Source organism: Archocentrus centrarchus, chromosome 17 (genome assembly GCF_007364275.1).
Source record: "Archocentrus centrarchus isolate MPI-CPG fArcCen1 chromosome 17, fArcCen1, whole genome shotgun sequence".
NCBI lineage: Eukaryota > Metazoa > Chordata > Actinopteri > Cichliformes > Cichlidae > Archocentrus > Archocentrus centrarchus.
In genome coordinates, this window is record NC_044362.1 from 29403897 (window position 1) to 29419930 (window position 16034).

Here is a 16034-nt window from a genome sequence, read left to right on the forward strand (position 1 = left end):
CCAGGATGGGTATCAGCAGGCTGATAGAGAGCGACAGACAAGATTTAACAGGAATGCAGTTGTTTTGCCACATGACAAGAGCAAAAATATTAACCCTGAGATGTTTTTAACAGCTCACTACAAGACCACCATCACCCTCTCCAAAAAACTCAATTTTTTTTTTCCCTGTTTCGTTGTTTTTATTCTGCACAAAACAACAAAACTTGACAGTTTAAGAGTTAAGATTCCTCTGGTGTGTTTGAGATGAGGCGCAGGTTAAAACCTGTCCTGTGTTTCCTGGGTGGTCAGGTCCATCAGTACACATTACCAGTTTATTTAATAACTTTATTTTGAAGAAAAAAAACAAAAAACAAAACATGCATGACATGGATTTCATTTACATTTGTTTGTTACTGATAAATCTCAGCTGTGAGTTGTTTTTGATTGCATGTTCACGGTCCTTGAAGTCAGTCTTTTCTCATACTGTGGTCTGTTCACTCAGTGCATTTCAACCACAGCAAGAAAATCTGCCCTGCGCACTGAAAACATCTAATTAAAGCAGCTTCATTCTGCCCAAGTTTCCAGTGAAGACGAGAAGCAGCAGCAACAGCACTGCTGTTAACAATTAATGGAGCAACTGTGGTTTACTTGCCTTTGGGTCTCAAATCTTGTAACTCTGGAGTACTTAAACTTCTTGTAAGGTGAGTGCAGATTACTTGCACGCATTCATGTAAACAATAAAGGTGAAAATTAATTTCATTAAATGAATTTTATGGTATTTTGTCCACTAAATCCTTACATTGTGTTTTCAATTGAACAAGGACTCCTGTCTTTTAATCTTATATACAGACATTATAGTTTTCATCGTTTCATGCAGCTCACAAAAACTCAAAGTTGCCCCACAGATAAAGATCTTTCTGATAAGTTTCACTTGTGTGATTAAAATAGCTTTGAGGCAGCTTTGCTGGTCCAACTCACCTCATCTGTGCACCATCCGCACATTTGGGAGACCTGGCATTCCCCACATGACTGCGCGTTTGCCTGGATGCATATGCTTCTCTCTGAAGAGACGACACAAGTTCGTTTTAGCCAAGATGACACAGTTTTTTCCATTAGCTCACTAACTCGAAGCAGCTTTTGGCTGCAGAGCACGGCTCCATCCCAGTACACAAAACCAAGTCATGCTGGGAAAAGTGATGAATAGCCCTATAAAACCAAAAAAGCCCTCCAATTGTTGGCCCAAACAACTAACAGTCATAAAACCATGAATGAAGATTTCAAGAGGGGAAAAGGACGAGAACAAGCCGGTGTGAGAACCTATCGCTATCTTTCATAATGTGTCACAAGAGGAAAAGAAAGAAAAGGGAAGTATCAGGTGGTTTATGGGTGGTCTGCACCTTTATGTGTTCTGTAATGACCTCTGTAGGATCTTACAGGCCAGTTTTCATGGAAGAAAGTAGTACATACTCTTAAGCAGGTACTTCTGGGGGTAATTTAAAACTGGGTGGGGCTAGATGCTGATTTGTTAAACTTTGAGAGGATCATCATTTTTAAAAACTTAGCAACCTGGCAGAAGTTGGGTGAAGAACAGCAGAGCAAAAGGAGTTAAAAAAATAAAGGTCAGATATAGATCAACAAGACAGTGATCAAGCGGAAAAGGATACTGTAGCAGAAACAGAAAGTGGACGAGTGGAAGTGGTCAAACAAGCTAACAGTGATTGAAGAGAGGAAACTGTGGTGCTACCAAAAATATAACAGAGAAACAGAGGAATAAAGTTTTGTAGCAGTTGCACTTAAAAAAGAAAAAAAAAACATAAATAACAGAGACACTGCACAAAGTTTTTCAATAACTGTATGCAAACTGTGCGCATGAGGAGGGTAGGAAGTCAGTCAAAGGAAACAGCACAGAGGACACAGTGGATTTTATAATTAAGACCTTGTGCAGACTAAACACTTTCCTCCTGAAATTCCCCTCCTGTGTGCTGAAGCTACGCACACAGCATATTCCTGAGGTGGAAAGCTTAGACACACTCATAGTGGAGTATTTCTTTATTTTTCATTATTTTCTACAGGGAACTATATACCAACATACTGAAGTAGGAAATTGTGGTCCTGGGTTACTCTGCTAAGTAACTGGAATAAATCATCAACAGCACAGTGAGAGGAAAACTAAAAAAAATAAATGCACCTTTCAAGACATGCAGAGTGATCAGGATGGTTTAGAGGGTTCATCACTGATGTCCTCATGATGTTTACTTGTTTAGAAAAAAAAATAAATGTTTTCAAAACTATTTTACATTTATTCAGCGTAATGCCTTCATGTTCACTGTTTTACAACAGGTTTATTTTGTGTTTTTGTAAATCTTAGTGGTTTTTATTATTAGATTTTTTTAAAATTAAACTTGGCTCACATATCTGTGTAGATTTCAGTCATCCAGATCACGGTAGTCTTAAGAGCTTGGCTCATAGTGAGAAACATCCACGCCCTCAGGGTTCCCCAAACCTTTGACTGATGCTGTAGTCACAGTATAAAGACGGATGTAGCTTTGCAGTCCAAAGTGTGAAACCAATAAGTGCCTTCTTTTTAATGGCCAGCAGGGGGCAACTTCTGTTGTATCAAAAAGGCACCTAATCCTATAGGAATCTATGGGAAAGCCACCCCTACTCTCCCTGACCCCTGAAAACACTTTCCTTTATGGTCAAATTGACAAAAACATTAAGTCCATTTTTTATATTGTGGGTCATTCTAAACATCAGAAACAAAGATTATTCAGAGTACTCTCATTGGCTGAGGACTTGTAGTTGACAAGTAGTTTGCATGCAGGGTCAGGTTTGCTCTGCTCATCACCCTTAGTTTCAAAACACCCAAAACACAGCGAAGTTCAGAAACGGATGGGCGACGTCTCTGTGGCTACGTCCATCTTTATACCATCTATGAAGTCTCCAAAACAGAGCTTCATGATCACCCTTCGTAATTATGAAATGTATGTCACACAGACCGAAGGAACCCACACATACTCGTGGAAAATAGAACGGCCTTCATTCTGTCTGCTGTGGCTGCTTTGTATACATGATTGTGTTTTTGGAAAGATTGCACGAAGCGTACATGTGACCTGGTCCTTAGGTTTTACTGTGTGGAAAAACAGCTGTTGCTACATGAGTGACCTTAAACCGCTTTACCTCCCTGAAACAGGTTCCTGACAAAAGCACATTTTTAGGATGGGCAAAAAAAAAAAAAAAAAAAAAGTAGTGAATAAGTGCTGTCATGGCTGTTTTCCAGAGAGCTGAAAATATGCTATGCAGTAGGTTAAACAATAATAGTTAAAATAAAAAAAAAAGAGCAAATGTGAACTTCTTACCTTCTGCCCCAGCTGCCACCGAGGACTGCTGATAATGCTGCTATTAAAAGTAACCTCAGGTCCATCTGCAAAACAAGCAACCAAAAACAGGTCACTGCTAGACGATATTAAAAGATCTACACTGAACACATTTTTCCAATACTATGCGCAACAACTGCACATGCTGAAGAATAGCTTTACAATCAAACTAATTATAAAGAAGCAAAAATAAGGAGAAGGTGCAAGCATGTATTTTTTTGTTGTTGCAGAGGTTGAATGTGGCAATTCAAAAACATTCAAACCCAAGTGGCACCTGAAACTTGTGTGGCCTCAAATCCAGGAAGCGAGGTTTCTTTAATTACCGGGTTTCAGATTTTAATTTTAGCATCACTGCACATCATCTTCCAGTTAAAAATGGCACCCACAGCACAGCAGCCCTTATTTATACATTTTCAGTGAGTTAAACCTGAATTTTGCTCATTTCAGTTCAGTTGGCATTGCTTAAAATGTCCTTTTAATTCAGTTTAATTCATTTCTGAACAGATATTACAACATAAACTCACTGACATCCCAGTCTCACCAAAGCCTCCTCATACTTTAATTCAAATTAACACAGACTTTTGTTTTATCTTTTTCATCACTTCATGTTTTGAGTCTTATTTTAGTTCTGAGTTTGGGTTTTCTTTTTTCAGCCTTGACCATGACAGTTTTTTATAAATGTCTGTCCCATCATATGCTGTGAAGCCTCTGTTCTCACCACGAGATGAGAGCAGTAGTGGGGAGGAGCTATTCCTGTTCTGAAAATCCCAAATAAGGAGGAGTGATTCACCCACACTTAGCTGGCTTCAGCTGCCAGCTCACGAGCACTTCCATGGAGCAGCATACTTGCTTTCTGACTGTAGTTTGGATGCTTTTGGGCCGAGTCAGGCTCACCAACAAGACTCAACAGAGAGGAAAGACAGACGGTAGAAGCCTGAGGGAACAGCTCAGTCTTGGTCTAAGTGTCTCATAATGAGTTAACAGAAAACATGTAACGACTGTAAAAGACACTACGACATTTCAAGCTACCATTGCAGAGAAGGAAAACTAGAAAGGAATAACTTGTGGTTATTAAGTAGATGCCTTTCTACCACCACTGTGGATGAAGCACCTACCAAAAACAGGAAATACAGAACTGAGAAGGTCAACGTTTAAAAAAAAAAAAAAAAAAGAAGTAAGTTTAGTACCTTATACTCATATTGTGAATCCAGGCTTCAGATTAACTTACAAAAACGGTTACTGTGACATTTGTAACTCTTTCAAAGTTAAAATAGATATATCAGCTATATGGACTAGCCAATGCTAACGAACACTATTTCACTGTTTGGCAGTATAAAAAGTTGAAACATTTCAGCTAGAGGTCAGAGTGACATTTAGAAAACAAAGTAAGCTTCAGCCATATTGAAACTACAATGTTCAGAGGATGATGTGTTGCTTCAACTTATAGGACAAAATAACTTCCTCTCCTTTTAAAACGATGATTCTGTGTATTCTTTGCTAAAAGCAGTAATAAAACAGAAGAACTGAAGCACCTTTCCTTAGTATTTAGAGAATTTAACCAGCTTTTATTATGGCTATCACCCAAACAGTTCCAGCTCACTTCACCTGGAACTTTAGGCACTTGGGAACTTTCCTAAGGCTGCAGTCACACCAGGGAAAACGATGGTTGGAGACCACGAAACAATCAAAATTATTGCAACCGTGTGCAATCAACTTGTGATCTCATATCAACAGTTTTTCCTGGTCACACTGATCCTATTTTTAATCTAGTGTGACTGAGGCCTAAGTAAAAACTGACTATTCAACCACACCCCTGGACTAAAGACATCCACACGCCTGCAGGAAGCACTTCGACTGAATCACGCCACAAAGTGCATGAAGATAGAAGGGCCTGGTCATTGCTGCACAGTCACTGCTAACTATTTTATTGCTTCTTGTCTGTTTATTGGTTTTATCACCGTAGGCTAAGCCTACCCCGCCACACCAGAAAACAAAGAGTTAAGGGTGGCCACATGGGTGTGCTTTCCCATATTTGGTAAAGCTGTTCCATGCCTCTTCCTGAATCTGTGCCATTCCAAATATCCAGTGACACACTTCTTGACTGACTGCCCACTCCTCAAATCCGGAAACCAATACTGGGTTTTACTCACAGTAAGATAACACTAAGGAAGTAATCTGGGTTAAAAAAAAAAAAAAAGTCCACGGTTGTGTCTCAAAATAGTCTGTGCATTGGTTTGTTTGGATAGAGTGAGGATAATAAAGAGTCAAGGGACAAAAAGTGCATTCATATCACCCAAATAAAGGACAATTTAACAGTTAACTAGGAGAGGTTTAGATGTGAAAAATGGATGCATGCATGTTTGCTGCTGTATTCTAAGTCAGAGGGCACAGGCAACCACAAAATAACCACTTCCTCTTATATTAGGCCTACTGACTGACCTAAAGCAAGTTTCTCATAAGTGCTGCAGTGTGTAGGAAACACTGACACTCAAATTTGAAAGCGTGCACTGCAGCATGATTTTTTAATGGAGGAACAACAGATTTTAGCTCCTTTTTTTTCAGTTGATTATTAGGCGCAATCCCTCTTCAGAGTTACTAGATAGATAGATTCAACTTTACTGTCAGTGCTCAGTACAAGTACAGGGTGGCAAAAACTAAAACCTGAACAAAACAAGACTGTGTGGCAAGACATGCAAACTGTTTCAACATCCCAAACGCATCCAGCAGGATGTTTAATAAAATTAAAACCAACGCCATCTGTGAAGACTTCGGGCTCCACCCCGACATTTCTGAAGGCCAGCTCTGTGGGCTGCAAATTGCAGAGAGATGACAGATTTGAAGGCACTTGGTGCCACCATTTGTCAAAGGCAGCGGTATTTGTGGTGCTAATCTTGGGGCATGACACTGCTTCCACATCTCTCCTGAATGAAATATTAATATTATTGGGAACTCCCTTGATCCACTTTTGTTTTATTTCCTTAAATTTACAATTACTTCTTTGTTTTCTGCACAAATGTAATTTATTATGGCTTCAAACTGCTATCACACGTGCTTTAGATCAATAAATAGCCTACTGTAATATATAATTAGGATAAATAAATGGAGAACAAAGGTACTTGTTTATGGACAATTTTGCAACTTCAATCATTTATAATTTTATGATTGTTCAGGTCAACATTATGCAGACAGTCTGTGGGTGCAGACAAGTGTGGAGAAAGCGACTAGATGGAAATGGACTCACATAGCAAAGAGGACCTGAGCAGCAGCCACAGAGCAAGCAGCAGAGAGCTGAAGCCAACACCCAACTGTTGCTCACCACTAACAGCAGACCAGGTGAGAAACTGAGCAAACCTGAGACAAAGACAGCAATTAATAATCCCATATGTACACTATATATATATATATATATATATATATATATATATATATATATATATATATATATATATATATATATATATATATATATATATATATATATATATATATATATATATATATGCAAAGCTCCTTGTACCTCGACAATTTTCTGTGACCACATGGATTCGTCCATGAAGGCACAACACTATAAAGCACAAAGCTTTAAAACACTAACACAAGCCCACGACAATTGTGATCGGCCTATTTGGCACTGTTAATTCCTACTGTGCATTTCTGGCTACTTTTTTGCCGCAGTTTCTGAATTTATCAGTGAGAGAATAACAATCATCATCTCAGTATAAGGAATAATAATCATAGCATCAATATGAGGACTCTCAAAAGTTAGTAAATTCCTGGAGGGAGATTGCTGAAATATCAGAATGGACGTGAGGGAATGTAGAAAGAAGTGAAAAAACTAGAGGGACAAATAAGTCTGCACTGAAAAAAAGCTGACTGCAACAAAGAGCGAGGTCCCAGGAGGAAAAAAGTCCCAGCATTTTATTTGTTTCTGTTGGCCGGGACCGCATGCAAAAGCACCGGGACACGACCACACAGTAATTAACACGCAATGCATCTCACACAAGCAGAAATGCTGGCAATGACAACAATTTTACCTGAACCAGAGTCTGATTGTTTGAGGGGCCGACTCTAAGTTTATTCGTTCAATAGTATTGATGGAACATTGACAAGTTTCAGCTGATAAGAGCTGATAGTCTAAAGCAAAACAGAGTGGAGACTTAATTTGTAAGAGCCTGTGGCCAAGCTGCTTCACACTGTGAAACATGATTGAAGGAGGCCAACTGGTATGTGAACAGTGATCACCATTGTAATGGCCACACATGCATTTCTTAAACAAAGCATCAAAAAAAATTGTGTTGAGGATTTTTTATAATTGAATTATTCGAGTTACTCGATTAATCGTTACAGCCCTAAAAGATATGCAAGAAGGAGACCTTTAATATGCTGTAACTTCTTTTGACCAGCCATTTATCCCACATATTGATGTGACTCTTTAAAATTTATGCACTCTAAAATGCACTTTTTGAAGTTTTCACTGGTTATTTAACCTAAAACAGCTTGCTGGCTTCTGCTCCTCTACATCACTGACATAAATTGATGAAGTTTTGCTACTGCATATTCTACAACAGTGATGCTCAATAACTGGCTGGTGGGGTTCAGACTGTGACATTCTGAGTGGGTGTACAACTGATTTGGATGCACAGTTGTGAGTTTCAAGGCTTAATGAATACAAAATGATATTAACTGTGTAAATTATGGTCCCCATTAGAGTCAAAAATGAGGATAAAGCTGGATCTAAATGGATCGCTAATTGCTCTATGTGAGAAAATGTGTTACATTAACAGTTTGTTTTATTCTTCCAGCTTTTTAAAGCCTCTAAATAGTCACTTCACTATAACATGCAACACAAAAATGTAAATAATTTAATAATTAGTCCACCTCTGCCTGATTAGTTATTCAGTGTATCAGCATTAAGTTCTGATTTAATCCAAATTATGATGCACACAGATTATTCTGCCCCACATGAGTTAAAAGGACCTGGTCCTCTGCTGGCAAGTACTGATAAAGGAAAAACAATTAATGAAAAAATATGAAAATCTGTCACAAGAAAATGTCACAATGAACACAAATTCAAATGCTAACACAATAGTTATCGCCACCTTCCTGTTTAAGCCCTTCTGTTTCACAACACAGAAACGTTGGTCTATGAATCGTTGTGATGACAGACCTGAGAACCTACTGTTTACAAGAACACATGTAAACTGTGGCTAATCGTGACTTTGTATGGTCAGGCTGGAGAAGATGGAGCCCGCACAAGCCCTGTGTCATGCTGCAATTTAGCGTCACAGTTTTTCATAACAATTCAGCTTCTGCTGATAATAACCAGAGTCCGTCACCTCTCACCAGCACAGCTGCAGTAACTCAGATGGCATATGGTCAGGCATTACTTAAATAGGTGTTCACACGCTCCTGATCCAAATGTTACTTTTATATATCAATAGCCTTCATTTCAAAGCGTAGTGCAGTACTTTTACCAGGAAACTTCACAATGAATGACTACCAAGAGACTTGGTTATGGCAGCCATTCCTCTGAAACAAGAAGTTGCTCAATTTATTGACAAAAAATTAGTAGGAAATTATTTTTTCTTAATGTTAATGTGTTACAAGATGACATGGGGTTGTGGATTGATAATGTCTAGATAATTAATTATTTAAAGGTGCATAAACCAGATGTCAACCAGACCAAGCTACAAAATCACTTGTGAATTTCTGAACACAGAGTACTCAAATAAAACAAGTAATTGATATTTTACATTCTAGACAACTGATTTTTCTCAGAGATCACATAGATTTTGTATCAGCTGCTTGCAAATTTGATGCAATCGGGATTAAAAATGGGCCACAACGATGGCAAGCGTGGAGGAGCTTGTCAGGGCCGTTCAGCAGCTATTCATTTGAATAACTCTCCTAACCAATGGCTTCAATAGCTTCTATGATAATTAAAAATCACAAAGCATGACAAAAATGTTACTACTTGTGAAAAAAATAACATCCCCTCTTCCTTCGAACAGAAAACAGCTAACACACATAAAGATGACTATACTACAATAAATCCTGCAGTTATAATAATGTTTTTTCTGGCCACGTTCATACAGAAGGGTTTCCTCTGACTTAAGGCAGTGCTGGGATTTTCCAAGGCAGGGTAAGCATGAGGGACACAGGAGGTGACTGAAGGCTTCAGTCTCAGACTCTGCAGACATGTGTCACCACTTGTAATACAAAGTTTGAGGAAGGAGACTTCCGCTTTTAAAGCTGACGCCAGACGACTCATCTGGGAACAAAGTCCCATTAACTGTAGGCTGTTGGCTGATATGTGGGTATTGTGAAATAAAAGAGTAGCTTTATCTGGCTCAAAGTAAAACATGTCCATAAGCTAAGCTGAAAACCTGTCTTCCTGGCTCCTCTGTGACCTCTCTGTTCAAATCTGTCTGCAGCTACAAGCCCGGTGTTGTGAAAAGGTAAAGAAAGCACACCTGTGAGTGTTCAGTATTGCACAATAAGGTCTCCAGATGACCAAAATAGTAATAACGGTTTATGGCATATTGAGGCTAAATCAGGTTTCTTTACAAAACTGTTATGTGATAAACACGAAAGACACAAGCAGACATGATCTAAAGCCCTACATCTATTTTGCACCTCCCCCCACATCAACCTCAGAGGTCTTCATAACATGAGCACCTGCAAGAAGGTTTCCTGCCAAATGCGGTTTGCTGATGTGCAGCTTCCTCGACTTCCTCGCGTGGAAAAGAAAAACAGAAATGGTTGTCTAGACAACACTGAACTTAGGCATGCTGAACAATTAAACAGCACCTGTTTTAAACAACACAAAGTCAGTACACTAATTCTGAACAAAAACACAGCGGTTTATCCCAACAACTTGCCTTCGTGCATGTGAATGGTTAATTGGAACTAAAGGTTTCAGGACTCTTCCTGGTTTCTCAGTGGTTCCTTGTTTTTGAATGAAAAGACTAGAGATGGTCACACTGCCGGATACTAAATACTGTCAACTTATCATTGTGACAATTTCCCACACTAATCCATTTTATTAACTTTATATATGTATATACCTGTGGCCAGGTGGTGGATGTAAAAAAAGAGCATCAATGCACAATCAGACTTTGAACATGGATTATTTATTTAATCTCTCAATTATTTTCTCTATTTTGCTCAATTTTCACAACAATGTTCTAAATCTATACATTGCTTCTTTTGTGCAATGCTCAGTTAAAATACTTGGATTTCTATCACATAAGCAAAAATGTGAACAACTGTCTGTGTGCAGCTAAAAGGAGAGGCCTTCATGCATGTAGCAATAACCTCTCTAATAAGTTCCTCGTGCATTTCAAACACCATCTTTAAAAGTTCCACATTTGGTTTACAGATTATTTGCATTTGTTTCCTTCCTCCATCTTTTACCTCCTTTTACGTGCATTTATTTATTATGTAAATAAATATGTAATGCCACAAATGTAGGCCTTAAAAAAACTGACAGCTACTGCAACAAGCACACTTGTCGACACCTGAATCTTCCAAATCTACTGAGAAATATGCAAAAAGAAAGACAGCAGAAGTCCCCGTTGTTCCTGCAGAGTGGATCACCTGGGAGTTCACAGAACGAGCCAACCACCCTTCCCCCACAGCCAAAGCGCTCTGTGCCACCCGGTGTGGCAGCCGGTCCACACCTGCTGCTGAAAGTCAGTCTACTCTCGGTTCATTAGGTCCCCAAACAACTCAGCATGACTTTTCATCAATTTCCTTAATCAAACCATTCCCAGACACTGCTGCTCTCATCCCACAGGCTGTTGAAGGATAGGCACTTTCCTTCTCAGGGCACAACTGAAGGAAACGACCCATGTACACTACATATGATTGCTTGCAAATTCACTGATTCCTTGTAGGCACTTCCAAGAAAATATTTTACATTTTTGATCTCTTTTTGTTGTCCTTCTCATCTTATAATTTTTTTACTTATTTTTTCATTGCTTGTGTATAATTTGTGCTTTTCTTGCCACTCCAATTCATACCAAGAATTTGGTCAAGATTAGAGGTCAGAGGTCAAGTTTTTCTGAAAATCTTGTGAACATGATAACTAACTCAGTGGTTTATATTTATTATGATTTTAGTATTACCCATTCCTGGTTCTCACTTAGCCATCTGCAAGTCACTAAGGCTCATATACACCTCATTAAGACCTATGTGTAATTATGTGTTGTACTTCCAGGGGATTTGTGCGACCTAAAGATTCTACTGACGGGAGGCTGAGGGGTTGCACTGACGGTTGACAGTATTTATTTGTTCAGTCACTGAAAGCATCTTTTCATACTTAAATTTGGTTTAAAGGTGAAACTGATCTGATCCAGATTCTGGATTTGCATGCTACTTGAATTTAACATTTACATTCAGAAAATGAAAGTTATTTTAGTTTTTTTTTTAAACCTTGAAAAATTATGGGCATGGACAATAAAGCCTACCTGTTATCTCAGTGATTCAGTGTGCTGTCTGCTGGGGGCGGGGTTTGTTGTGGCCGGCATCACTTGTTTCACTTCAATTTTATTGCAGGCTTGAAAAAGAACTAAAAGGAGGCCAATCACATTATAGATTGCTTTCTTTATCTGCATTTGAGGCAAAGAATCAGAAAGCACGAAGCATCTTCTGGCACCCAACTGACAAGAAAAAGTGGATGAAGGGAAGTTATTCTGTTATTCTTTCCCAACATGTGTTTGGCTAATGTCCTAATTGTCAGGAGTCCAGATTTTTACCTTATCTTTTTATTAACACAGTGAAAGTTCCCATTTCATCTAAACTTTGTGTGGGCCAAAAAAAAAAAAAAAGGTCCAAGGTGAGATTTGATTATCCTGACATGTCTAAGCCTGTTAGACCTTTGCTTTAAAATCTAAAAGCTATGTGTAAATTCAAAATATCCAATTCTCATGTCTGTTAGATATTCAGCAGTCAAGGAAACTTACTCTGGAAAAGTTCAATCTGTTGCTCGAGCTGGAGAGTGTTTGGGGTTTGTTTGGGATATGGAGAAGATCCTCATCACTCAGCCTTCCTCAGAGGGATGAGATAATGCATTCCAGTTTAACAAACTCCATATTTATGTCATGGAAATCTACGTAACTGAAATATGGCGGCACCCCCCCCCCCCCCCCCCCCCCCCCCCCATTTCTCTCTACCATGAACTCAGAGTTAACTCAGTCAATCCAGTCACAAGTGACTTTGTGCTCTTTTGGCTGCTCGGCTGCCTTTTACACGTCAAAGCCAGAATAAGTTTTCTTAAATAAAAACTCCATTAAGAACTTACTAAGGCTGGATTTCATGAAATACCTTATAAATTAGTTTTTAACTTTCTGAAAAAGACCACTGAAATTTGAATTTGCTCCTCTTAAATGTCTTACGTTTTTTTGTCAATTACAGCAGGCTAGATCAATGGCCTTCAAACCCACACCTGTAATCATATTTGTGGGAAACATCCTATCTGAAATATCATCACATCTTCTTTTAATTATATACTGACAGATGAAGACACCTATTTGCAGCTTTTGGACCAAGCATGACACCTACTATTTAATTAGTTGCACTTTTCTCCACAAAGAAAGTGATCCTTGCTATCAATCAGACCATTTGTGTCCTGATTTAGTTAAGTTTAAATTGCATTCATTACTTCTTTTTTTTTCTTTTTAACAGTTCTAACAATAATTTTGCAAACCACTGACATAAATTTTTGTCTCTTGGTTGTAAAGTCTGAAATAAACCTGTCTGTGCATCTGACTTTTGTCACTCTCTCTGCGCAAAGATGCACCTCCCACTCCTCCATCCAGGACTATGGAAGCTTGATTCCTCCAGGAAAAAAAAAAAAATCCCTATCCATAACTCGAAATTTCGAGTTGTTTTCTCAACATTTCAAGTTACTAAGTTGAAATTTCGGGTTATTTTCTCAAAATTTCAAGTTGTTTTCTCAAATTTTTGTGTAAATAACTTGAAATTTTGGCTTAGCACTGCCACTCAGGAAGCTCCAAGGAAGAGTTAACTTAGTTAATTAACTTTCTGTTACCATTAAGTGTTTTTTAATACATATTTTCACACAGCCTGGAAGAGTTAGTAGAAGGAAAAAAAAACTTTATAAAAAGGGAAATAAAAATAAGAAGCAGATAAAAGTTCCAACTTTGCACTGGTACTGAGGATAGATAGTGCTACGTTAACCTCACCACTCATGCTTTACTTAACAATTTTTCTGGTGGAAATCCAGAGCCTCTTTAGTGCTGATCTGCACTTTTTTAAATGGTTGATTATATAATCTAAGCTTTCTGGTAGAAACTGTGCATTGTACCTACAATGTAGTTTTAACACAGAAGTACAAATCCACTGTAAAAGTAACCTTGAGTCCATCAGTCAACCTTCTTGTGTTTACCGCTGCACCTCTCAAGTGGTATGAAATATTTCTCTTAACTGTGAGAACTGCCAACACTTTACTACTGACTCAGGCCTCATAATATCTATGAAAGGGCCACGGTCATATCTCCTCAAACATGCCACTCCCAGTTGCTTCATCTTGCCTTCACTGGAGGTGCTGTAATCTGTTACTCACATCTGATCAGTCAGAGGGGGGGTTAAATGACCCTCCAAACGCCCCCGGATAGATGCAGGGTCTTGTTTAAATAACACAACGATGTAACTAAGGGAAGTGACTCGCTGATGCACAGTTGGCTATCGTCTGCAGACATGTCTGCAATTAACATGTCTGGTGAACATTATCTGCGCTCATGAGATCTACTGCTGTACAAGATCAAATGCATATGTGTTTATCACACCTCCATACAACACTGTTACAGTACCATGTCATTATAATGCTGTCTACTAGCCAAGACTGGTCAGTAATTAACATGAGTCATTTCATTTTATTCCTATGTCACTAAATTAGGCCTTACAGCAAGAACTAGGTGGGCAGACTGCTATTTTAACCAAATCAACTTCTTCAGGGAAGAAGAAAAAACACCCCGAGACTGCAATTCCTTTACAGGAAGAGAACAATGCAGGCAAGACCAATCTTGTCCAACTGGAGTGCTGGAGTCAACATATCTGAATCACAGCTGTGGTCAAGACTGAACAAGAGGCTCTTAGATTCTGGTTAACCAAGCTGACCTAGCTTTAAGACGTACTGGTTCTTACTGTATCCTCAACCACAGTTTATATAGCCCATAATGCAGCCTAACCAAACCATAGTCCAGCTGTGGTCTCTTCAAGCTATCCTTTACAACTCTCCCAGGGTGGTGTGGGTCTACAAAAGGGAAGTTACGGCATCAGATTAAAGTGAAATGCTGTTTAGGACACAACGGGGGAAGTTTGAGCCAAATGATTTAACCACATTCCTTAGACAAACCAGACTGCTTCCAAATTGGTAACTTGGGAATTATTAGATATCGTTTCTCAAATCGGATAACTTCACAAAACCAAAAAAACTACATTATTCCTCATGAACAGCAGCGATGTCCTCACTTTAAAGAATCCCCCATTTGTGTGACAATAAACTCGGTGGAAAATGGGAAAACAACGGCACAATACTGCTATATGTAAAACAAGACATCCACATTATCACTTATAGGACAGCTCATTGAAGGACTTGAAATATATACTCTTGAGTCTTAAACACCAAGTTAGTGTAAAAGCTTCTGCTGAAGTTTTGACTTGATTCATCCGGATTAGGTTTTGTTACCAGCTCTTTGAGGGACAAATCCCACTACCCTCTCACACTTTAGCCTCTCACACTGCCCTCTTTGGTAGCATAAAGCGACTACTTTTTTGGCCTACTTTAAGCACAAAGCTCAAATTTAGATTTTAATCAAGGAGCCTTGAACAAGCTAACATTATACGTGTCACAGCGCTGAAAAAAAACCGCATTAAACTAGAAACTAAACCGCTAGCTAGTTGCTGTTAATCCACACCCAAAGTTTTTAGCCCGAAGACACACATTCTTTGCCTCTCCCCCGCCGTCACTGTTTTCAGCCATGGCAGGCCGGGTAATGTGACAAATATAGGTTAAAATAACACCACTCACCTTAAGCTTGATACCTTGGCGATGTCTGTGTAGATTCAGAGTAACATCTGCCTCCAAAAAGTGTACTCTTCAAACAAAATCAAACCGGTAATTGAAACGTAGACTAGCTACAACTGTTCTGAGGGACCGCTTTGTTTTAGCTAATAAACCGCACCGCCCAGACGTAACGTTAACGATTAAGAGCGGGTGGAGTTAACGTTTATTCACGTGGGCTTTCTCGAGAATAGATAAGGATCGCTGAGCCCCCTGCTCGCTCGAATACGTTACTGCCGTGACTGGGGCTCCGGGTGAGTGCCTTTTTTTATTACCCCACTTCAACAAACCTCTTCTTAGCTTAGGCCCGCCTACACAGGAAGAACAACGGCACCAGAGGGCAAAGGAACAAACACACCGGAGAGAGCGGTGAACCTTTTGTCACCCCTGCTGTGGCGAAGTCACACACACACGAGCTCCCAGGCGGTAGTCTTTGATGTGATCTCACTCACACACACGCACACTTAAGATATTTTAAATGTAATTGAAATGTAATTTATACTTTATATATAAGGAGGAATTTTAATCAGAATATTTGAACAGAAATAAATCAAATAAAAAGTGGCATGATGCAAGAGTTTGAACATTGT

At 39.0% G+C, this 16034-nt stretch overlaps 1 long non-coding RNA gene across 1 annotated transcript; it reads right to left on the bottom strand.

Moving 5' to 3' along the window:
- Window positions 1-1025: 1025 nt before the first annotated feature.
- On the bottom strand, window positions 1026-15803 carry LOC115796497 (uncharacterized). Its single transcript, XR_004021307.1, has 3 exons — window positions 15412-15803; window positions 3339-3403; window positions 1026-1040 (listed from the first exon to the last, which is right to left on the bottom strand). It is a non-coding gene; the product is annotated as an uncharacterized LOC115796497 (long non-coding RNA).
- Window positions 15804-16034: the final 231 nt, after the last annotated feature.